This window comes from Drosophila takahashii, chromosome 2L, assembly GCF_030179915.1.
Source record: "Drosophila takahashii strain IR98-3 E-12201 chromosome 2L, DtakHiC1v2, whole genome shotgun sequence".
NCBI lineage: Eukaryota > Metazoa > Arthropoda > Insecta > Diptera > Drosophilidae > Drosophila > Drosophila takahashii.
In genome coordinates this window covers 29218794-29242460 of record NC_091678.1, presented here as the reverse complement: position 1 = coordinate 29242460, position 23667 = coordinate 29218794, and the positions used below count along the sequence as shown (strand labels likewise).

The window sequence follows — 23667 nt, the reverse complement described above, 5'->3', positions numbered from 1 at the left end:
TTTTTACAAATAATAATAAGAATGAATGTGGTATACAACAAAATTATAGAGAAAAGCCACGGTCAGACGATTAAAATATTTGATCACATTTATCAAGAAATTACATTAAATTACAAAGAAAACAATTTTTGTTTTTTACATTTTTAAACATTTTCTGTAAAATAAAATAATTTTTATTTTTAGTAATTTAAAAATTCGTAGCAAAAATATTAATAATTGTTAATCAAATAAATTAAACTATATAACTATTATCATAATGTCTATAACCATAATATTAATTTATTTTACTCAAAATTTTTACAAATAATAATAAGAATGAATGTGGTATACAACAAAATTATAGAGAAAAGCCACGGTCAGACGATTAAAATATTTGATCACATTTATCAAGAAATTACATTAAATTACAAAGAAAACAATTTTTGTTTTTTACATTTTTAAACATTTTCTGTAAAATAAAATAATTTGAGCGTCAGATCGTGACCTAAGCCATTTTTAAGTGTTGTTAAAATATACGTAATATACGTAACCTTTAATAATTACGGTCTCTGAAAAGTATTGTTTAAACGAAATATTTATTCGGCGACAAAGTGTCGCCCTACTTTACAACGAAATTTACACCAAATTTATCTGCATTTTGGTATTATTAAGTATATGATGCAGGGTCACATCATTTTACATTTCGTCCAAAAAAGTGAAAAAAGTGAAAAATCGTTCGGTTAATTCTAAAAGACAAGAAAAAGGTAAGTGATAACAGAAATATTGTTGTTTGAAAATCTTTATTTCAGCGTTACAAAGGTTGGTACCACAGATATTTTCGCCATTAATAAATATACGCCTCCGGATGCTATCTTCAACACAAATTCTGCATTTCAGTGACACTTGAAATGTTTTTAATCTTTACCAGTGGTAAATGGTGTGAGGTGTTCATTAAATGGTTGTATAAATAGTACTTCAGTACTAACTTAGTTATTTAACTTAATCAAAATATTACATTTATTTCAGCCAGGCCGATTGAGACTTCTTGGCACCAGAAGTGTTGCGCCTGCGTTTGTCACATTTTATTTTTCTTCTCATAGTTTTTGATATAGATAGTATCTATTAGATACACGACATAAAACAGCTGATCAGAGGGAAAATGATCGGCCATAATTTCTGGAGAGATTAATTATGGTAATTATGGTAATTACTCTTATTATTATTCCTGGTCTAACATTCATATCTAATTATTTTCAATATTTTCAGAAGACAGACAAGACATGGATACCTAAGAACTGCATTCGGCCAAGCAAAAATCGGGAATGCTTCAGGCATTAAAAATTTGTAATTCCAATGCTTCGATTGTAAATATTATTAAAAAACAAGAAAGGAAGCTACCTTCGGCCAGCCGAAGCTTATATACCCTTGTAGATAAAAGAATACTCACTCGGTGCAGTTCCAGGTTCAGCGTTTCGATTTATTTCAATTTTGTTTTTAAGTAGTCAAGAATCAAAACGCCTACTTCCTACAAAGTTACAATGAATTTTCTTATATTTGTTTGGGAGCCTTAAGATATAGTGGTCCGATCCGGCTGGCTCCGACATATGTACTACCTGCAATAGAAAGAAGACCTTCGGGAAAGTTTCATCGCGATAGCTTTAAAACTGAGAGACTAGTTCGCATAGAAACGGACAGACGGACAGACGGACAGACGGACATGGCTAGATAGACTCGGCTATTGGTGCTGATCAAGAATATATATACTTTATGTGGTCGGAAACGTCTCCTTCACTGCGTTGCAAACATCTGACTGAAATTATAATACCCTCTACAAGGGTATAATAAACAAACATTTAATACAAAAAACCTGATTTTTATTGTGGAAAATCAGATACTGCAAAGCATTGCAAAACCAAAACTGCGAGGGTCTGGAAAAATCAAAACTGGGAGGGTGTAGAAAAGCAGATATTGCAAGTGGAGGAAAACCATAACTGAGTACGTGTGGAAAATCTATAATGCGGGAAGTTGAAAAACTAGTGGATTTTGGCCTGCATTCTTCTGCCAGAGATCCAGATAGAAACCTCATTTCCCCCTTACTTTTTGTGTCACCCCCATGTATTTTGAAACCTGAGATGGAAGAAATGTAAGGGGTGAATGAGGTTTTGTCCCTTCCGCTTGTATGGAGAAACCTGATGAAAATATGTTATTTTCCAGGGGAATTTTCCCGGTGGGTACAAGAAAATTGTTGATCATACACACAAACACACATAAACATAGACATACATACGCCAAAAACTCCCACTGGGTAAATTTTTTTCTGGAAAATAACATATTTTCAAGAGGTTTCTCCATACAAGCGGAAGGGAGATAACCTCATTCACCCCTTACATTTCTTCCATCTCTGGTTTCAAAATACACAGGGGTGACACACAAAGTAAGGGGGAAATGAGGTTTCTATCTGGATCTCTGGCAGAAGAATGCAGGACAAAATCCACTGGTTTTTTGACTTCCCGCATTATAGATTTTCCACACGTACCCAGTTATGGTTTTCCTCCACTTGCAATATCTGCTTTTCTACACCCTCCCAGTTTTGGTTTTTCCAGCCCCTCGCAGTTTTGGTTTTGCACTGCTTTGCAGTATCCGATTTTCCACAATAAAAATCATGTTTTTTGTAATATTTGTTTGTGTATTTATTAATAATATTTACAATCGAAGCTTTGGAACTAAAAATTTGTAATGCCTGAAGCATTCCCGGGTTTTGCTTGGCCGAATGCAGTTCTTAGATATCCATTTCTTGTCTGTCTTCTGAAACTATCAAAAATAATTTAGATTTGAATGTAAGACCAGGAATTTTAATAAGAGTAATTAACATTATTAGGTCTCCGCACAAAATTAAAGGATCTCTCCAGAAATTATGCCTGGTTTGCCATGGCCGATCATTTACCCTCTGTTCAGTTGTTTTATGTCGGGTATCTATATCAAAAACTATGAGAAGAAAAAATAAAATATGACAAACGCAGGCGCAACACTTCTGGTCCCAAGAAGTCTCAGTCGGCCTGGCTGAAATAAATGTAATATTTTGATTAAGTTAAACTACTAAGTTAGTACTGAAGTACTATTTATACAACCATTTAATGAACACCTCACACCATTTACCACTGGTAAAGATTAAAAACATTTCAAGTGTCACTGAAATGCAGAATTTGTGTTGAAGATAGCATCCGGAGGCGTATATTTATTAATGGCGAAAATATCTGTTATACTAACCATTGTAACGCTGAAAAAAAGATTATAAAAAGACAAAATTTATTTTATCACTCAACTTTTTATTGTTTTTTAGATTAAAATTAACTATTTTCACAACAAAATTAAAAATGATGTGACCCTGCATTATTTTCTTGATAATACCATACAAAATGCAGATAAATTTGGTGTAAATTTCGTTGTAAAGTTGGGTCACACTTTGGCGCCGAATAAATATTTCGTTTAAACAATACTTTTCAGGGACCGTAATCATTAAAGGTTACGTATATTATAGGTCATCAATACCACCAACACGAATTTTTATATTTTAACAAAACTTAAAAGTGGCTTAGGCCACGATCTGACGATCCTTGATAAATGTGATCTTTTCATTTCGAAGAAAGAATGAAAGGCATAAAAGAAATAAAAAAAGTTTTTCATAAATTTATGGTGGTTTTTAATTTAGAAAAACACTTTAAATTAAAAAAAAATTACCGTGTTTTTTATGGCGACTTTCTAGATTCTAGGAAGGGCTGAAGTACATTTTGTACACCATTGATTTAAAAAAAAAATCATTTTTCTAAATTTAAGAAAAGTTTTTCATAAAATTCTGTTTCTATGGCCTTTTTTCCTACACACAAAAAAAAACTTGGTAAAATCAACTGTAATAATTGTCAAACGGTCCCCAACCAGCAAAATTGTCAATTCTACTAAGTAAATAGTCATTCCTCAAGAACAAAATACACACAATTAGCAAATACACAAACCCAAAGCAAAAACAAAGTACACGTAACTATTTTAATAGTTACGTAACTATCTTTGTTGGTCAATTTTACCAAGCAAATTTTATTGTGTGTAGATTCAAGAAAACAATTTCTAAAATTCAGAACATTTTCTAAAATTTAGGAAAACAAATTTTTTGAGTGTAGTTTGCGTAGAAACGGACAGACAGACGGAAAGACGGACATGGCTAGATCGACTCGTTTAGTGATGCTGATTCATTCTCAAATATGTCCCGACTATTACAGTTTCGAAACGAAACAATACAATGACGTGTAGATGAGGTGGATTTAGCTTATTTCAGGTTCGCATTCAGATTTGGCTATTTTAAATCAGAGCAATGTTTAATACCTATGTAAGTACCTTAATAATTCCAAAGGTATATAAAACAAGAGAGAACGCTATAGTCGGGTTGGTGTCCCGAATATCTAATACCCGTCACTCAGCTAAAGGGAGTGCGAGGGAGATAGGTATATAATTTTTGATTGCGTATAACTTTTTAATGAATGGTCCGATTTGAAAAGTTTCTTCTACATTTCGATAGGTATAAATATACACAACAAAATTGCATTTATACTTCTCGGAAATCTTTAGAGATGTGGGCCCAGAACCCATTTTAAAATCGTTAGTGGGCGATTGTGGGCGTTAGAGGATGCGTGGCGCTCGGCTAAAATAAACTTGCGCTGCGTAGGAAGACAAAGAATATGTGTGGGAAATCTCAACCTTCTAGCTGTTGTAGTTTCTGAGATCTCAGCGTTCATACAGACGGACAGACGGACAGACGGACAGACGGACAGACAGACAGACGGACAGACGGACATGGCTAGATCGACTCGGCTAGTGACCCTGATCAAGAATATATATACTTTATGGGGTCGGAAACGCTTCCTTCTAGCTGTTACATACTTTTGCACGAATCTAGTATACCCTTTTACTCTACGAGTAACGGGTATAAAAATGCGAAATTGCTTGATTAAAACATCAACCATTCCCACAGTTTTCAACCAAACAAGTTGATATTTTTATTTTAAGCTTTGTTTGTGGAAATCTTTTGAAAGCCCAGAAGACTTCCAGTTGGGGCACTTAATTAATTTTTTCGCACCGATTATGCGATCGGATCCGTTTTTGGTTTGACACATGACAAATTCATTAGGCCAAACGAACGGCCGCTGCCGACGTCAGCAGAGAAGTCGGCGCAGCGTAGAAGACTGCGGACGAAATCTATCGTGCAAGAAAGGGAAGCCGATATTCATATATTGCTCTCTCTTTTTCTGTCTTATAATCTGCCTGCACTCGGCCAATTTCGGTCGGTCCGTCATTCTCTTTTGCGCTTAACCGTCATGTTCAGCTAGCGACCAAAATTTGGCTGGAATAATTTTCGTGACGCAGCGACATGTGTATGCCCTTACATTTTGTGAGCATTATTATATTTCAAAATAAACAAATTAATTTCCTGTTATAAATTTAAATTGTTTATTCATAAAATTTGAATTTACTTAAACAATACATTTACCTCTTTCAATTTTTTATTTAACTTAATGTTATAAGTTCTTTTTTTAGTTAAAAAAAATGGTCCATTAATATTTATTTAAATATTATAACACTAACAGTTTTAAGAAATTGCGTCTTTACTAAACAAATACAAATTATTTAGTCGGATATATATCGCTTTAGAAAGGGTGTAGGAGCATTGGCACGCGCCAACAGCGAAGATGAAACAAAAGAAATCGGGTAAAGGGGTAAGAAGAAGACTTGGTGCATCGCATTATTTTAAAGGTTTTCTGAGAGAAGGAGTGTTTTGCGCGGTTAATAAAATATTTTTTGACAAGTGATATATACATAAATTAAAGTCAGGTAAGTGCTACCTTAAATGTAAGATATTGTGATAGACTTAACTTTAACTTGCACCAATTTTTAAAGTGATTTGTGTTTTGCAAAAAAAACTTAGAAAGTTCTGTGTGCATTAGCTGAAAGTGGCAAGCTGAAATGCTTTGTAACAATTAGAAACAAAACAAAAATAAATATATGTATATGTATTTTTACAGATCCAGAAAGTGACCAAAATAATAATTTATCGAATTGCCTGAAGCTGAATATTTCAGATAGTCCGGTTATCGACTACAATCTGGACGAAAGCAGCGGCAAAAAATCTTTAAAAGCACGCAAAGGGCTATATGCGGTGCTTAATGGTCAGTAAGCAATTATTTGAATATTAAATGCAAATGGTAATACTTGTTTTTTAAATTTTTTCAGGAGCGTTAACCCACCAATCCGAAGACCCGATAGGAAATGTAAATGAATACAATGAAATAAATAAAATTAAATAAATGAATAGAAAATACAATAATTTGTTTTTTTTTTTTTGTAATAAAATTGCTGATGACATTTTGGAAAAAGTCACTGGTGAAATCATGCGTGACATGTCACAGGATGGTGACGTCTCATATGACCTATTCGTATAAGGCACTGGTGATATCACGAGTGACTTCGAAAAAATGTCATTGTCTCGAAAAAAAGGGAAAAATTTTTTTCAGGTGAGACTAAAGTTAGGTTAGCTAAGAAGAGTAAAAACTGGTACTAAGGTGGGTTAGGACGAGGAAATAGTGAAAAATGCATTAAGGTGCTAAAAAAGTGTGTCAATGGTTAGAATAAAATATGTGGGGTTAAGGTGAGGTAATATTAGGGTTAATGCGGTGTTAAGGTAAGGTAGGTTATGGCTAGAAGGATAAGAACATTAGTGCGTTCTAGGTGGGTTTACTGTTTAGCTAAGGTTACGCGGGATTTTATTCTGATATTAATTTGAATTTAAACATATAAAAAAATTAGCAATAAATGCGTTGCTAATAGTAGCAAATATAAAACGAGCAATACTATTGTATGCTATTTTCAGTTTATGTTGGCTTGCTACATCACAACAGCACAGAAACAGGTAAGAAACATTTAACTAGTGACAAGGTCTTATTAGCCCATATGTTTTGCCTATCGCTTTATTTACGTGGTCATCCCAGTTCAATGTTCTATTAAATATGATACCCAGATTATTGGCGGCTTCAACGTAATCAATTGGTGTGTTATTAATCATCATTATTGAATACCTTCTTTTTATTTGCACATTCATTCCATTCTACATATATTTGAGGGACGACTATAATTAAAAAATCGCACCTTAAGTATAAAAGCTTTTGGTGTGCAAAAAAATAATTCAAAAATTACAAAATTTTCTTAAAAGATTTTGACGATGAAAAATAGTTTTTAGTTCCCTAAAAATTAATCATACGATACCTATAATCTTAGTCTTTTAACCTTAAGGTTTAGATTGACAATTGCCAAGTAATGAATTTTGTTGGAATAATTGGTTTAAAAAAGAAAGAGTAAAAAACGAATGGAATACATTTTAGATGGAAAGAAACTTGAAGCATATTCGCAAAATGCCGTAATGCGCGGGAAAGACCGTTAAAATGTAAACCGTCCTAATGTACATACATATGCACATTTGGGCGGTCCACATTTGTATGGAAAATTTTAAGGTCCTACTCTCACCCGCTTATACGGTGCGCATTGTGGTATTCACCAATTGGTATTGGTAATTGGTATTTTACCAATTATTCCAAGGAAATTCATAATTTGACAAGACAAGAAATGGGAGAACGATTTTGTTCGACCAAATTCGAACTGTTATACATGTCGTATGAGTAATTTTAAAGAAAACTTTGAAGACGTTTCGCAAGGTCTAAATCTCGAAAAAAAAATTTTTGTTTTCACATACATTTTTTGCATACTTTAATATACCATGTTAAGGGGTGAGAAAAGAATTTCATTTTTTGGACCGCCCCAATGTACATATGTCCACAAAAATAAAAAATTGGTAAAATCAATAGTAATAATTAGACATCGGATTATATGCAAAATCATATTTTTAACGGCTTGTCGAAATCAAATTTCGATTGGACTGAAATTCATTTCACGTTAAAATAATAAGATTAAGGCCATGTTGTTTTTGCATATTCGACATATCTTGCACTCATAAAAATAATTTTCTACATTTTAGAAAATTGCCCTAAAAAAATTTTCGCCCTTGAACTGAGAAAAATTTTCTATTTTCACGACAATTTTGCCATAAATTCAAGGCAGGTGACCATAAAAAAATATTTTTAGGGTTAATTTTTCTATTTTTCTAATAATTAGGGCGATTTTTTCGATTTCCTTCGATTTGACCTTTTCTAAATCCAACGGCGAATTGCCCTAATTTTTTTTCTAAAATTTGTCTAAATACAAGGGCGATTCGCCTTAAAAATCACTCCAAAAGTGTGAAATTCGGTAGCCCAGCGGTCTAATCACTTGCGCTTTCAACTTTGCTATATGAGGACTAAGGTCGTGGGGTTGTGGGTTCGAACCCTGTGTGATTCAACTTGATTTTTATTTATTTTTTTTTTTTGTAAACGTTATAATACTAAGGACATTTTTTCGTCCGAATTTTAAATTAAAGTAGTCTTTAAACCTTAAAAACGTATGGGAGTTCTGAGTTAAAAGCATCTTTGTGTTTGCTGGCAAGAAAACGGGACTAATTGTCACAATCGTCAGGAAAAAATATACGGTTTAGTTGCCTTTAGTCAAAATATAACGTAGACCTCAAGAAAATAAGATGTCTGCAGAGTTTGTTCGTTGTCTTGCGCGATGGGTCTGTGGTGCAGCGGTAGGACGCTACACTCATAGAAATTTTTACCCTAAATCGCCCTAAAAAACTGACTTTTCGCCCGTGGATTTAGAAAATCGCCCATAAATCGTATCCGCTGGCGATTCGCCCGTGTATTTAGAAAAATTTTCTAAAAAATCCCGATGGAAATTTGGTTTAATTTAGGGTGATTTTTCTTGAAATAAGAAATATTTTCCTGTTTTTAGGGTGATTTGCCCTAATTTTAAGGTGTATTTTTCTAAAATTAAGGGCGAATTTTCTGATTTTATAGGCAAATGCCCTAAAAAATTAGACAAATTAAAAAAAATCGTGTTTGAGCATGCTTAACTGAATTTGGGAAGCATGTTTTTTTTTTAATCGTCTATATTCTGGGACTGCTGCTTTAATTAAACAACACCGGCGGAGGACACCGTTTCATATTATTGTATTGGTGTGTAGCTTATATGGGAGCTGCGTTAGGAGGGGGGCCCGATCTATACAACACAGCCGTTAGAACTGAAAAATCATGTTTGTAAACGAATTAGGGAAATAAATATGAGGAGAAAAAACAACTTACTTTTTTTGGTCGTTGCGAGAATCGAACCCACGACCTCTCGGTTTAGAGTCTAGCGTCCTACCGCTGCACCACAGACCCATCGCGCAAGACAACGAACAAACTCTGCAGACATCTTATTTTCTTGAGGTCTACGTTATATTTTGACTAAAGGCAACTAAACCGTATATTTTTTCCTGACGATTGTGACAATTAGTCCCGTTTTCTTGCCAGCAAACACAAAGATGCTTTTAACTCAGAACTCCCATACGTTTTTAAGGTTTAAAGACTACTTTAATTTAAAATTCGGACGAAAAAATGTCCTTAGTATTATAACGTTTACAAAAAAAAAAAATAAATAAAAATCAAGTTGAATCACACAGGGTTCGAACCCACAACCCCACGACCTTAGTCCTCATATAGCAAAGTTGAAAGCGCAAGTGATTAGACCGCTGGGCTACCGAATTTCACACTTTTGGAGTGATTTTTAAGGCGAATCGCCCTTGTATTTAGACAAATTTTAGAAAAAAAATTAGGGCAATTCGCCGTTGGATTTAGAAAAGGTCAAATCGAAGCAAATCGAAAAAATCGCCCTAATTATTAGAAAAATAGAAAAATTAACCCTAAAAATATTTTTTTATGGTCACCTGCCTTGAATTTATGGCAAAATTGTCGTGAAAATAGAAAATTTTTCTCAGTTCAAGGGCGAAAATTTTTTTAGGGCAATTTTCTAAAATGTAGAAAATTATTTTTATGAGTGTAGACTCTAAACCGAGAGGTCGTGGGTTCGATTCTCGCAACGACCAAAAAAAGTAAGTTGTTTTTTCTCCTCATATTTATTTCCCTAATTCGTTTACAAACATGATTTTTCAGTTCTAACGGCTGTGTTGTATAGATCGGGCCCCCCTCCTAACGCAGCTCCCATATAAGCTACACACCAATACAATAATATGAAACGGTGTCCTCCGCCGGTGTTGTTTAATTAAAGCAGCAGTCCCAGAATATAGACGATTAAAAAAAAAACATGCTTCCCAAATTCAGTTAAGCATGCTCAAACACGATTTTTTTTAATTTGTCTAATTTTTTAGGGCATTTGCCTATAAAATCAGAAAATTCGCCCTTAATTTTAGAAAAATACACCTTAAAATTAGGGCAAATCACCCTAAAAACAGGAAAATATTTCTTATTTCAAGAAAAATCACCCTAAATTAAACCAAATTTCCATCGGGATTTTTTAGAAAATTTTTCTAAATACACGGGCGAATCGCCAGCGGATACGATTTATGGGCGATTTTCTAAATCCACGGGCGAAAAGTCAGTTTTTTAGGGCGATTTAGGGTAAAAATTTCTATGAGTGTGCATATCAAGAACATATTCAACATATTTTACGTCATATTATCAAAGCAGGCTTTTGTCAGAATGTTCAAATATTAAAATAATCATTTCAAAGAGAGTTTGTTGTGAAGAGTTGATTATAAAAAAATGCACAAAACTTAAAAGAAAGGTGATCGGCTTAAGGAATGGTAAAAAGACATTACCGAGTCTGCCATTACAGTAATTGCCAAAAACATGTAAGAAATGTAAATAAATTAAATTCTATTCTATCTTAGAATTTAATGTCCTAGATTGGTAGTGATCGTAAGACGCAACTTATAAAACACATAAGAACAGAATTACATAAGCAAAAGCCATATAGTATAACATCTAAAAACGAACAAGAAACTCCGTTTTTTTCCGATCTGTGCGAAGCCATGATAGCAGTTAACCTACCATTTAAATCAATTAACAACAACATTTTTAGAACTTTTTTACACAAATACATAAATCAAAACATACCAGGGTACTATGGGGCATTTGACCTGTTTTTTGGCATTAATTAATAATTCGAAAACAAAGCAACTTTTTTGAGTTTGGTTTTTTGAAATATGTTTGTAATAGTTAAATACATCTTTTTGAGCAAAAATTAAACACTATGAAAAATTTATTCAAAAAAAAATTTTTTTTTCTTAAACCTACAAAAAAAAATTTTTTCTAATAATGAAGAAACATATTAAAACAAACAAAAAAACATTTTTTTTGAAAACTTTCTTCTTTGAAGAGATATTGACTTTTTCCTGTAAAATCCGACATTTTTGTATACCAAATACTGGATATGCCGTATAAAAAGATATTTTCCATGAAAATAAGACGCGGAATGTTTTCAAATCAAATATAATGCTATGGCGAAGACTTTTGCATTAAATTTATTTAACATTTTATCTTACAAAACAAGAAGAAGACAAATAAACTGTTAATTTGCCCATTTTTGGCAGTGCCGTAAAAACTGAATTTCTCTTAAAGTCGCAAAAAGTGCACATTAAGACTGGACGTCCCGAATCGAGAATTGACCCCCCTTTAAAATGGTTCAACCCACAGCTTCAACAAATTTCAACATTTCTTCTAATCTCTATTCAAAGTTGAACTTTCTTTTTCCAAACCTTAGAGAGAGACTACTTGGTATATGAAGCCATTGCTACAAATACACTCACGAAATAAGCATCACAGTAGTATTAACATAAAGTAAAGACAGTTTTAATGAATATCCATTTCAAATTTTGTGGTTCTACGTCTTGTCGTTGAAGAGATATTAATTTATATATGCCCTGCAAAATCAAGCAAAGTATGAACACGTTGTGTTCGCTTGCTGCGCCTGACTTTAACAGCTGTTATTTTAACATTGGACTGTTAACTTAACATTTGCGGTATGTAACATTTCATTTTGATCTATTCCTAATACGTTTCCAATAATGTTTCAAAAATTTGAATACTTGTAAAAAACACATTTATGCCAAAAAAACAAGTCAAATGCCCCATAGCGCAGTCGAAAGTACCATACGCAAGAACTATCTAGACAGAAGCTATCAAAAAGCCCTCGATTTGGATATCAGTAGACGAGACAACCGACAGGAATGTACGTTATATAGCAAATTTAACTGGATCACTGGATGAGAAGAAGTCAAAACGTCCATATTTGATTGCTTGCCGTCAAATAGAAAAAGTCAACAACAGTACAATTTCTAGATTTGTAAACGATGGATTGAGATCTCTATGGCCAGACCTAAGTGAAGAAAATGTACTGCTTATGGTTACAGACGCAGCTGCTTATATGATAAAGGCTGGTCAAAACTTGAAAATATTTTATCACAATACATCAGCAGGCACTGCAAAACGTACACACAAAAAGAAAACTTTGTAAAATCAACTGTAATAATTTTCAAACAGACCCTAAGTAAATTGTTACTCTTACGTAATTCGCAAACTATAAAAATAGTAATAATAGCAACTGTAAAAAAGGGTATAACATTCTACTGAAGCATAAATTGTAGTACTTTACTATTTTTATAGTAAATATACAATTATTTATAGTTATTTCACAGTAATTTATAAGTAATATTAAAAAAGTAGTTGTCCAATTTACCTTTTGCAAAAGTGACTTCACCCTATATACCTACACCTATATAAAGGTGCGGGTTGCAATTGACTTCCAGCTAGTGTGGAAGTTTATTAAAGACTAAAGACAGAAAAAATGTAAGTCTTAATGTCTCAGAATCATAAAGGGCTAGACCTAGTTGGGAATAATAAATAAGGCATCGCAGAAGATTTGTAAAATTACTGTTGCATACTTTTATACTAAAGAAGTTACGTAACGCAAAGCAAATACAAATACACGGACGACTATTTTTATTGTTCAAGTACTATTTTTTATAGTTACTGAACTATCTTCATTGGTCAATTTTAACAAGCAAATTTTTTGTGTGTATCTTCTTAAATTTGCAGAGAATAATGGCTTTTGTGTTAGGCTTTTATGATTGAAGTGAAAACAAAAAGGAGACGTTCTCAACCTTTGCACGTCACAAATTGCAAACGAAAAGGAGGCCAACTACAAGAGAAGCAAACATATTATTGCGCGCTTGTGTGTACATATATCGATTTTCTTTTTGGCCATAAAACGTTAATGGCCGAATCCTTGTGGTTCTGCTCCCACTTTTTCCCGTCCACTTTCCCTCCATCTACGGAAGCTGCTGTCTGCTTTTTACTCTTCATATTTTCCATTGAACTTTAAGCTGACATCTTCTTTTGTGGCTGTTGTTGTTCGTGCTTTGACGCCTGGGGCTGTATTGCCATCTTTCCCGTCGTAGCCTTTCTCCGTACTTGCCATTTTTATCCCGTTCTTTCTAAGCCTCGCCTTGCAATTTCCACTTGACACAATGGCACACAAAATGCAAAACTACCGCTCTCCCTTATTTTATGCTACCACTTTCCACGCCCATCTCGGCGTTTCGGATTGTTGTCTGCTAACTTCTAAAGCGTTTCCGGCCTGCATTTGTACTGTGTGCACTTTCTTCTTCCTTTTTGTCTTTTACATTTTCTTTGGGTTCCGCCGGAGCTGTCCTGTTCATGTCATTTTCTGCTCATTTATTTTGGATGCTTTTTGCCAGCGTTTTTCCAGCATTGCAAGTCTGCTTTGGCTGATTCGCTGGCTGTTCTGATTTGCTTTCCTTTCTTTCTTAAGTCATTATTGTCGATCGTGATAGCTGTGACAAAGTCGCAAATTTTTCGAAGCCGCACTACGGTGCGAACAAGGTTAAAATTCTGACTGAAAAAATTATTACACTCGTCATTAAATAGGCTTTCTAATATTTTCTCATTCGGCCCGCATACTATTTAAGCCTTTTGTCTGTCTGTCTGTCTGTCTGTCTGTCTGTCTGTCTGTCTGTCTGTCTGTCTGTCTGTCTGTCTGTCTGTCTGTCTGTCTGTCTGTCTGTCTGTCTGTCTGTCTGTCTGTCTGTCTGTCTGTCTGTCTGTCTGTCTGTCTGTCTGTCTGTCTGTCTGTCTGTCTGTCTGTCTGTCTGTCTGTCTGTCTGTCTGTCTGTCTGTCTGTCTGTCTGTCTGTCTGTCTGTCTGTCTGTCTGTCTGTCTGTCTGTCTGTCTGTCTGTCTGTCTGTCTGTCTGTCTGTCTGTCTGTCTGTCTGTCTGTCTGTCTGTCTGTCTGTCTGTCTGTCTGTCTGTCTGTCTGTCTGTCTGTCTGTCTGTCTGTCTGTCTGTCTGTCTGTCTGTCTGTCTGTCTGTCTGTCTGTCTGTCTGTCTGTCTGTCTGTCTGTCTGTCTGTCTGTCTGTCTGTCTGTCTGTCTGTCTGTCTGTCTGTCTGTCTGTCTGTCTGTCTGTCTGTCTGTCTGTCTGTCTGTCTGTCTGTCTGTCTGTCTGTCTGTCTGTCTGTCTGTCTGTCTGTCTGTCTGTCTGTCTGTCTGTCTGTCTGTCTGTCTGTCTGTCTGTCTGTCTGTCTGTCTGTCTGTCTGTCTGTCTGTCTGTCTGTCTGTCTGTCTGTCTGTCTGTCTGTCTGTCTGTCTGTCTGTCTGTCTGTCTGTCTGTCTGTCTGTCTGTCTGTCTGTCTGTCTGTCTGTCTGTCTGTCTGTCTGTCTGTCTGTCTGTCTGTCTGTCTGTCTGTCTGTCTGTCTGTCTGTCTGTCTGTCTGTCTGTCTGTCTGTCTGTCTGTCTGTCTGTCTGTCTGTCTGTCTGTCTGTCTGTCTGTCTGTCTGTCTGTCTGTCTGTCTGTCTGTCTGTCTGTCTGTCTGTCTGTCTGTCTGTCTGTCTGTCTGTCTGTCTGTCTGTCTGTCTGTCTGTCTGTCTGTCTGTCTGTCTGTCTGTCTGTCTGTCTGTCTGTCTGTCTGTCTGTCTGTCTGTCTGTCTGTCTGTCTGTCTGTCTGTCTGTCTGTCTGTCTGTCTGTCTGTCTGTCTGTCTGTCTGTCTGTCTGTCTGTCTGTCTGTCTGTCTGTCTGTCTGTCTGTCTGTCTGTCTGTCTGTCTGTCTGTCTGTCTGTCTGTCTGTCTGTCTGTCTGTCTGTCTGTCTGTCTGTCTGTCTGTCTGTCTGTCTGTCTGTCTGTCTGTCTGTCTGTCTGTCTGTCTATCTGTCTGTCTGTCCGGGATCCAGCGGGTCGAGATCTCATCGCCCAGGACCAGTAAAGGGGTAAGTTTGTCGGAACACGGTTCCTTTATCAACTATATATTTATGCAGGGTGCCCGCAGCTTCGCTTGCGGATAACCCAAATATCTGAAGCTACTTTTCATATGAAATAGTTTGCAGTAGAATTATATAATTTTGCATTTTATAAGTTAGTTTAAATTTATTTGTAGTTTTGGATGAAACTTGTATTAACCCACATTCCCCCCCGGAGGTAGAGGATTCGACGCGTTTTTTTAAACGTGGTTTCCCCTAAATAGGCCTAGTCCACAATATAAGTTCAAATATTTTTAAAAGTTATTTTAAAACCTCTCTGTAAACAACATTTTTTGTTTGGCCATCAGGAGAAAGAATGATTAAGCTCTTTGCTGAGCTAACTCTTGAACAGGCCACATAAAATTGTCCATGGGAAAAACAATCGTCCCTAAGATCTAATCCAGCTATTTTCAAAGTCTGCCCTTGTATCTTATATATTGTAATGGCAAAACAGACCTTTACAGGAAACTGTAGTCGTTTAAACTCAAATGGAAAGTTGGATGACGTTAGAGGAATTCTTGGTATGAATACTGTCTCTCCTTTGGCACAGCCGGTAAAAATAACGGCTTCAATAACAAATTTGTGAAGAGCTTTAACTTGCAATCTCGTTCCATTGCATAACTTTGGGGGACTTAAGTTTCTTAGCAACATTATTGGTGTACCAATTTTTTGCGTAAGAACGTGCAAAGGCAATCCTGCTGGATTCGGCATGTTAAGAAATTCAGTAGGATAATGCACAGCATCTTCTACCTCAGTAACAGTGTCAACTGATTTGTATGTAACTTCCTCACCGTTAAATGATTTTAAAAGATGTTTAATTATTGAAGCAGCTCTGTCATTTCATGAAGCTAACATTGCACTTTCTGATAGCCAGTCCAATGACTTGTGAACAATATTTGAAATATCTGGAAAATTGTTTATGTAAGTTCTTCCAAAGTGTTAACAACCTTACCTAAACTTGATGAAATTATTATTTTTCCATCAACATTTGGATAATCTCCATCTCCTATTTTAGGTAAAGTTTGGGCAAAAACACCGGCCGTTCTATCACCTAGTAAAATAAATATAAATATAGTTATACCAACTTTAATTATTTTTTGTAATGGTATTTCGAAGAAAAAAACAAGAGAGAACGCTATAGTCGGGTGCCCCGACTATCAGATACCCGTTACTCAGCTAAAGGGAGTGCGAAAGAGATGGAGAAAAACTTTGATCCGCCGTAACTTTTTAACGAATGGTCCGATTTAAAAAATTTCTTCTACATTTCGATAGGTATTGATAAACACAATAAAACTGCATTTTTACTTTTCCAAAATATTGAAATTTTTAAAATCGTATATAAGCGATTGTGGGCGTTAAAGGGGGCGTGGCACCATTTTGAAACAAACTTGCGCTGCGTAGGAACTCCTAGAATCTGCATGCAAAATGTCAATCTTCTAGCTTTTATAGTTTCCGAGATCTCAGCGTTCATACAGACAGACAGACAGACAGACAGACAGACAGACAGACAGACGGACAGACAGACGGACAGACGGACAGACGGACATGGCTAGATCGACTCGGCTAGTGATCCCGATCAAGAATATATATAGTTTATAGGGTCGGAAACGCTTCCTTCTACCTGTTACATACTTTTGCACGAATCTAATATACCCTTTTACTCTACGAGTAACGGGTATAATGACAATCATAAAGCAGAGTCAGGGGGTGGAAAAGAGATGGAGATATATAATTGCAAGCGTGTGCAAAATCGGCTACTTTTAATCGGGTTCTAAAAAAGTAAAAAGTTAAAAATTGAAGCCGTCATATTTTTTAAACTTTTATTATGTTTTTAACTATTTTTTAGCGAAAACACGGTATCGATTGGTTTAACGGTTTAGCCCACAGGATTTAATTTTCTAATTGAATGAGTTTGGGGCACTTTGGTGAGGGATTGGTCACCAATAACTATAAAATAAGGTCTACAGAAATTAAAACCGTATTAAAGCTCATTTTATATTTTTAAGGAAGCGCAAGGAAATGCATGGCAGAGGGAGAGGGAGGGAGACGGAATCATTTGTTGACAATTTGTATGAAAATGCAGAGAGAGATAGCAATATGCAGGCAGCAAACGTATGATGCTTATGGAGACACTTGAATTCGATAATATATCGACTTTTTCTTATTTTCTTTGTTTAAAAGATAGCTAAAGCTTTGGTAAAACCTTCAAATAAATCGTTAAAGCCTAAGGAAAAACTTTACCGACGGAATTTTTGATATTCAGTTTAGAAGTACCATTTTTCGACGTTTGAAGATATTTTTGGCTAAATTGTAATTTTAGGAGGGGTTCTAAAAATAGTAAAAAGCATTACATCTAAGCAGTCATATTTTTTAAACATGTAATATGTCTTAAAGTATTTTTAATCGAAAACACGGATTTGATTGGTTAAATGGTTTAGCGTCCAGAATTTTTGAAAGGAAAATTTACTTTTTTTCCAATTGGAAGCGATTGGGCCACTTGGGGAGCCCCAATAAATCTTAGCAAATCAGTTTAAAGTTATAAGAATGTAATAGAAACGCATATTAATATTGTTAACCAGTGGTGCGTTGATTCCCAGTTTTCTTACTGATAGCTTTATATACATATACTAGCAGGGTCTGTAGCCCGCAGCTTCGCCTGCGGAAATTAAAATTGAAAATTAAGCATTGCTTTATCTTTGGTACTTATTTTAAATTTAAAAAATTCCTAATTTTTATTCTATGAACCGAGAAAAGATTTTATCAGAACTTTTTCCCTTAATATTCGTAAAAACAAAAATATTTTGTCCTTTGAAAACTACTTAAAAAAACATGTGTCTTTTTTAAATCTTTTTAAAATTATTATGGATTGTTTGCATAAGTTAACAGATGGACAAAACAGAAACAAACAGATTCCTTTTTCGACACAAATCCTTACACTAATTTCATTTAAAACATTAGTATTTTGTACAAAACATATTATTTAAATATAGAATGTCATACTGCGTTGAGCATGTAATTAAATTCCCAATCCATTGCCATTAAAGCCTAAAAACATTATTTGAAAAAAATTTCTTTAAGAAAAAAATAGATAGGATACGAATTTGATTAAATTTACATGTTAAAAATATTAAACTCTTTTTCAATTTCGGAGAGTTTTGACTATTGCTGTCCCCAGATAAATTTATGCATTTTTTTGTATGAATTAAGAGTGCAAAAATATGAATTTCAAAGCAGTACTTTATCGAAAACAAAGCAAAAAACTGCTAAAATATGGATTATCACGCCGCGTTAAGTTTGTAATTCAATTCCAAATCGATTAGCGTTTAACACTGAAAAAAAACTTGTATTCTTACTAAAAATTGCTAAAAGTTTTACATAGCTCTCCAACAACCAATATAATAATTTTGATTAAAATTTAAAAAATTTGAGGGATTATTCATACCCTTGTAGAGGGTATTATAATTTCAGTCATATGTTTGCAACGCAGTGAAGGAGACGTTTCCGACCACATAAAGTATATATATTCTTGATCAGCATCAAAAGCCGAGTCCATCTAGCCGTGTCCGTCTGTCCGTCTGTCTGTCTGTCCGTCTGTCCGTTTCTATGCGAACTAGTCTCTCAGTTTTAAAGCTATCGCGATGAAACTTTCCCGAAAGTCTTCTTTCTATTGCAGGTAGTACATATGTCGGAGCGAGCCGGATCGGACCGCTATATCTTAAGGCTCCCATAGGAATATTCAAACAAATATAAGAAAATTCATTGTAACTTTGTAGGAAGTAGGCGTTTTGATTCTTGACTACTTAAAAACAAAATTTAAATAAATAGAAACGCTGAATCTGGAATCCCTGGAACTGCACCGAGTGAGCATTCTTTTATCTGCAAGGCTATATAAGCTTCGGCTGGCCGAAGGTAGCTTCCTTTCTTGTTTTAATTTAAGTTCGCCTTGAAATGTTACAACCGCTTTAAAATGTGATGGAATGTTTATCCTTCGACAGTTAAAAAAAAATTAATGTCTCCAATTCTTATTTTAAAAAAATGAATGCCAGAGATAGGATAACTTTAGGCTTATTTTTATTTCATCGGTCCCTTAAAACAAATCCTGTTGATATTGGCCTTGCTACCTCGTTCTACATTTTCTATTTCTATTTTTTGTTTTTTAAAGATGCAATTTTTAAACTATTTAAACCGAGTTATGTTTACTCTTTTGTAAAGATTTTAATTCTTGATAATTAATTAGTTACCTAAGAATGTAGCAAAGCTAATTTTATGCACATGGGTAAGTACAAACCAAATACTTTTGGCGAATTCGCTACCGGAGGGTTTTTGGAAGGTATCCACAGTAGACAACTATTATAAGGGAAACAAATTTGCGGAGCAATGTTTTGCTTTATGTATTTGACTAATTTAAGAAAGGCAATTCCAAATTACTGCATTTTATCATTGATATTTTTTAGTTTTCACATTAATTTTTCACCTTGATTAGAATTATATTAATAAATAGGGAAGGCAGGTGGGCGGGGAAGCCGTGAATCAAATTGTTTAAACATTTGAATTTGTTTAAACAATATGAGCACGTGTAATAAAGGGCAAGAGAATCAATTGGTTTGAATATTTAATGTTATTTTAATATTATCAATGCGATTTGAATTTTAGTTCACAAAAATCGGTTACAAAATGTCTTATGTAAGTATGTTGTGGAAATGTAAATGAAATATTCTTTTAGCAAAAGGATATCAGTATTATCTTGAATTTGAATTTGAGCGAATCTCAATTCCCCAGCGGGAATGTGAGAAGTTGGTTTTTGTGTTCTTGAAATCCTGTTCCTTTTTGCAGGCGGCGGTGTAGGGATAGATAATTTCTGAGCATTAATGAGGGTGGGTTTCTGAGTAGCATCAATATCAGGCCATTTATGCGCTGTGTGATTTCTGTGGCACTACGATTATAATATTTTTTAACAAAAAAATCACCAACTTATAATATTAAAAAATCCTATGATTTACACCAAAACCAAAAGACTTGTTCTCACATTTAGTTTTAATTTTTAGTAATTTTAAAAGTCGTAGAAAAAATATTAATAATTGTTAATCAAAAAAATTAAACTATATAACATTATTATCATAATGTCTATAATGATTATATTAATTTATTTTACTCAACATTTTTCAAATAATAATAAGGATGAATGTGGGATTCAACCAAATTATAGAGAAAAGCCACGGTAAGACGATTAAAATATTTGATCACATTTATCAAGGAATTACATTAAATTACAAAGAAAACTATTGTTGTTTTTTACATTTTTAAACATTTTCTGTGAAATAAAATAATTTGATCGTCAGATCGTGGCCTAAGCCATTTTTAAGTGTTGTTAAAATATAAAAATTCGTGTTGGTGGTATTGATAACACGAAAAATGCCTAATATACCTATAATATACGTAACCTTTAATGATTACGGTCCTGAAAAGTATTGTTTAAATATTTATTCGGCGCCAAAGTGTGACCCAACTTTACAACGAAATTTACCCCACATTTATCTGCATTTTGTATGGTATTATCAAGAATATAATGCAGGGTCACATCATTTTTAAATTTGTTGGAAAAAGTGAAAAAAAAGTGAAAACAGTTAATTTTAATCTAAAAAACAATAAAAAGGTGAGTGATAAAATGAATTTTGTCTTTTTATAACCTTTATTTCAGCGTTACAAAGGTTAGTATCACAGATATTTTCGCCATTAATAAATATACGCCTCCGGATGCTATCTTCAACACAAATTCTGCATTTCAGTGAAATTTGAAATGTTTTTAATCTTTACCAGTGGTAAATGGTGTGAGGTGTTCATTAAATGGTTGTATAAATAGTACTTCAGTACTAACTTAGTTGTTTAACTTAATCAAAATATTACATTTATTTCAGCCATGCCGACTGAGACTTCTTGGGACCAGAAGTGTTGCGCCTGCGTTTGTCATATTTTATTTTTTCTTCTCATAGTTTTTGATATAGTTACCCGACATAAAACAACTGAACAGAGGGTAAATGATCGGGCATGGCAAACCAGGCATAATTTCTGGAGAGATCCTTTAATTTTGTGCGGAGACCTAATAATGGTAATTACTCTTATTATTATTCCTGGTCTTACATTCATATCTAAATTATGTTTGATATTTTCAGAAGACAGACAAGAAATGGATATCTAAGTACTGCATTCGGCCAAGCAAAACCCGGGAATGCTTCAGGCATTAAAAATTTGTAGTTCCAATGCTTCGATTGTAAATATTATTAATAAATACACAAACAAATATTACAAAAAACATGATTTTTATTGTGGAAAATCAGATACTGCAAAGCAGTGCAAAACCAAAACTGCGAGGGTCTGGAAAAACCAAAACTGGGAGGGTGTAGAAAAACAGATATTGCAAGTGGAGGAAAACCATAACTGGGTACGTGTGGAAAATCTATAATGCGGGAAGTCGAAAAACCAGTGGATTTTGTCTTGCATTCTTCTGCCAGAGATCCAGATAGAAACCTCATTTCCCCCTTACTTTTTGTGTCACCCCCGTGTATTTTGAAACCAGAGATGGAAGAAATGTAAGGGGTGAATGAGGCTTAGTCCCTTCCGCTTCTATGGAGAAACCTCTTGAAAATATGTTATTTTCCAGAGGAATTTTCCCGGTGGGAAGGTCAACTGAGCTCAGCATCTTAAATGGTAGGTTTCTGTGTCCAATAAATTTATGCGAAAACAGAAAAATTTTATTGCATCGTTTAGGCGGTGCGCAATGGCCCTAAAGTTTCGCTAAAAATTAAGTGTAAAACTAGGAACTTACCCCATTCCATTTCTTGTCAGATTTTAACATGTCAACTTTTTGGTTTCGCTCTAATAAGAGCGTCAAGTAGAAATTTATTTCATGAATATTAACAGTTGGACGTAGCCTAGCCAGTAGAGCTTCTGTCTCCGAACTAAAAGGACCGAGTTCGATCCCCGACTCACCGTTTTTCTTTTTGTGACTCACAATAAAATAGAGATTCTATTTTACAATTTTGAAGATTAACTATCACTTTTGCGTTCGCCAATAAAAATTTTCGTCAAAGAAATGCTGGCTTAGGATAAAACGATATTGACTCTTATTTTTCAGAGACCGTAATATTTATAAGTTGTAATCTAAAAGTCCTTGATTATTCGTTATTATTGTTATTTTATTGTCTTCCAGGGACTCGAATTTTATCAACGACTTCATCCCTTGTTAAATAGCTCGGAAAAGTGATTAAGATACTTTTTAAAGTACTGTCAAAGTATAAAATTAAATCTACGGCATCTAGATGAATCTGAAATATGCGTAATAAACTTTAAAACCGTTGCGCACCACCTAAAACTAATTATTTTATACTTTTTCTTTCTTTAATGGATTAAGGATACAAAAAGGCTATATATGAAGGGGTGAGAGCATGGCCTTAGAAATTTCATACAAAATAAGTCCACCCTAGTGTACATAGCAGAGGCAATCATTGTTTGTTTTTGTTTTTTACAAATCCAAAGTTTGTCGATAACTCAACATTTGAAAACTAATAAATAGTTTGCTGATCGGTATTTTGCATTTAAAAAAAAACAAGCAATTTTAAGGAAAATTCCGACTGTAAAATTCAGTTTAATGGGATTTCTGTAAGGTCTACCGATATTTTAAAATTTAACGTTTACTTAAGAAAAAGGCGCAAAAGAAAAGATTTGCGATATAATCGATTTTTTTTGGCTGTGGTATTTTCATTTTCCCCTTGCGCGGTCACACTTAAATTGCGACAGCAGGACATACATATGTACATACATACATGCGCCAGCAGAACATACATACAAACATATGGGGACGCGTGACGTCACATCAGGTTAGCCAAATTTGAAAATATTGGGGACTTGTTCTTAACCAATGACTTTTAATGCTGCGTTCCGACTATTACAATTTCGAAACGAAACGATACAATGAAACGATACTACAGTGTCGCAGTCAGATTTGGCTATTTTAAATCAGAGCAATGTTTAATACCTATGTAAGTACCTTAATAATTCCAAAGGTATATAAAAATAAATACCTAGGTAAGGTAAAAGGTACTCAATTATTTGTATACCTAGGTAAGGTAAAAGGTACCACTAAATTGTACCTAGGTACGTACCTAGGTAAAAGTATCTAGGTATGTCCCAACACTGCTAGTAACACAGTTAGGAGCAGATTAGGGCTAAGAAGCGGGTCAAGTCTATCTGAGATAACGGAAACTATGGATTCCGCTAACTCATCAGGGCCAAGTGGTTCCATCGCTAGTAACTCTGCAACTACTACAAACACAAACCAGTTAGTTCAACCCCAAGACAAAAATCCCACCAACACTTTGGATTCCGGGAACGCATCAGGGCCAATATGTC

At 34.5% G+C, this 23667-nt stretch overlaps 2 long non-coding RNA genes across 3 annotated transcripts; both read left to right on the top strand.

The window, feature by feature from the left end:
• Nucleotides 1-808: 808 nt before the first annotated feature.
• On the top strand, nt 809-21727 carry LOC138912276 (uncharacterized). Of its 2 annotated transcripts, none has more exons than XR_011417793.1 (3): nt 809-937; nt 21177-21367; nt 21432-21727. It is a non-coding gene; the product is annotated as an uncharacterized lncRNA (long non-coding RNA). The 2 variants fall into 2 exon arrangements; XR_011417792.1 differs by lacking the exon at nt 809-937 and adding an exon at nt 20847-20914 and having other exon boundaries at nt 21432-21722.
• Nucleotides 5731-6349, top strand: LOC138912051 (uncharacterized). The gene is made up of 3 exons (XR_011417699.1): nt 5731-5856; nt 6048-6191; nt 6256-6349. It is a non-coding gene; the product is annotated as an uncharacterized lncRNA (long non-coding RNA).
• Nucleotides 21728-23667: the final 1940 nt, after the last annotated feature.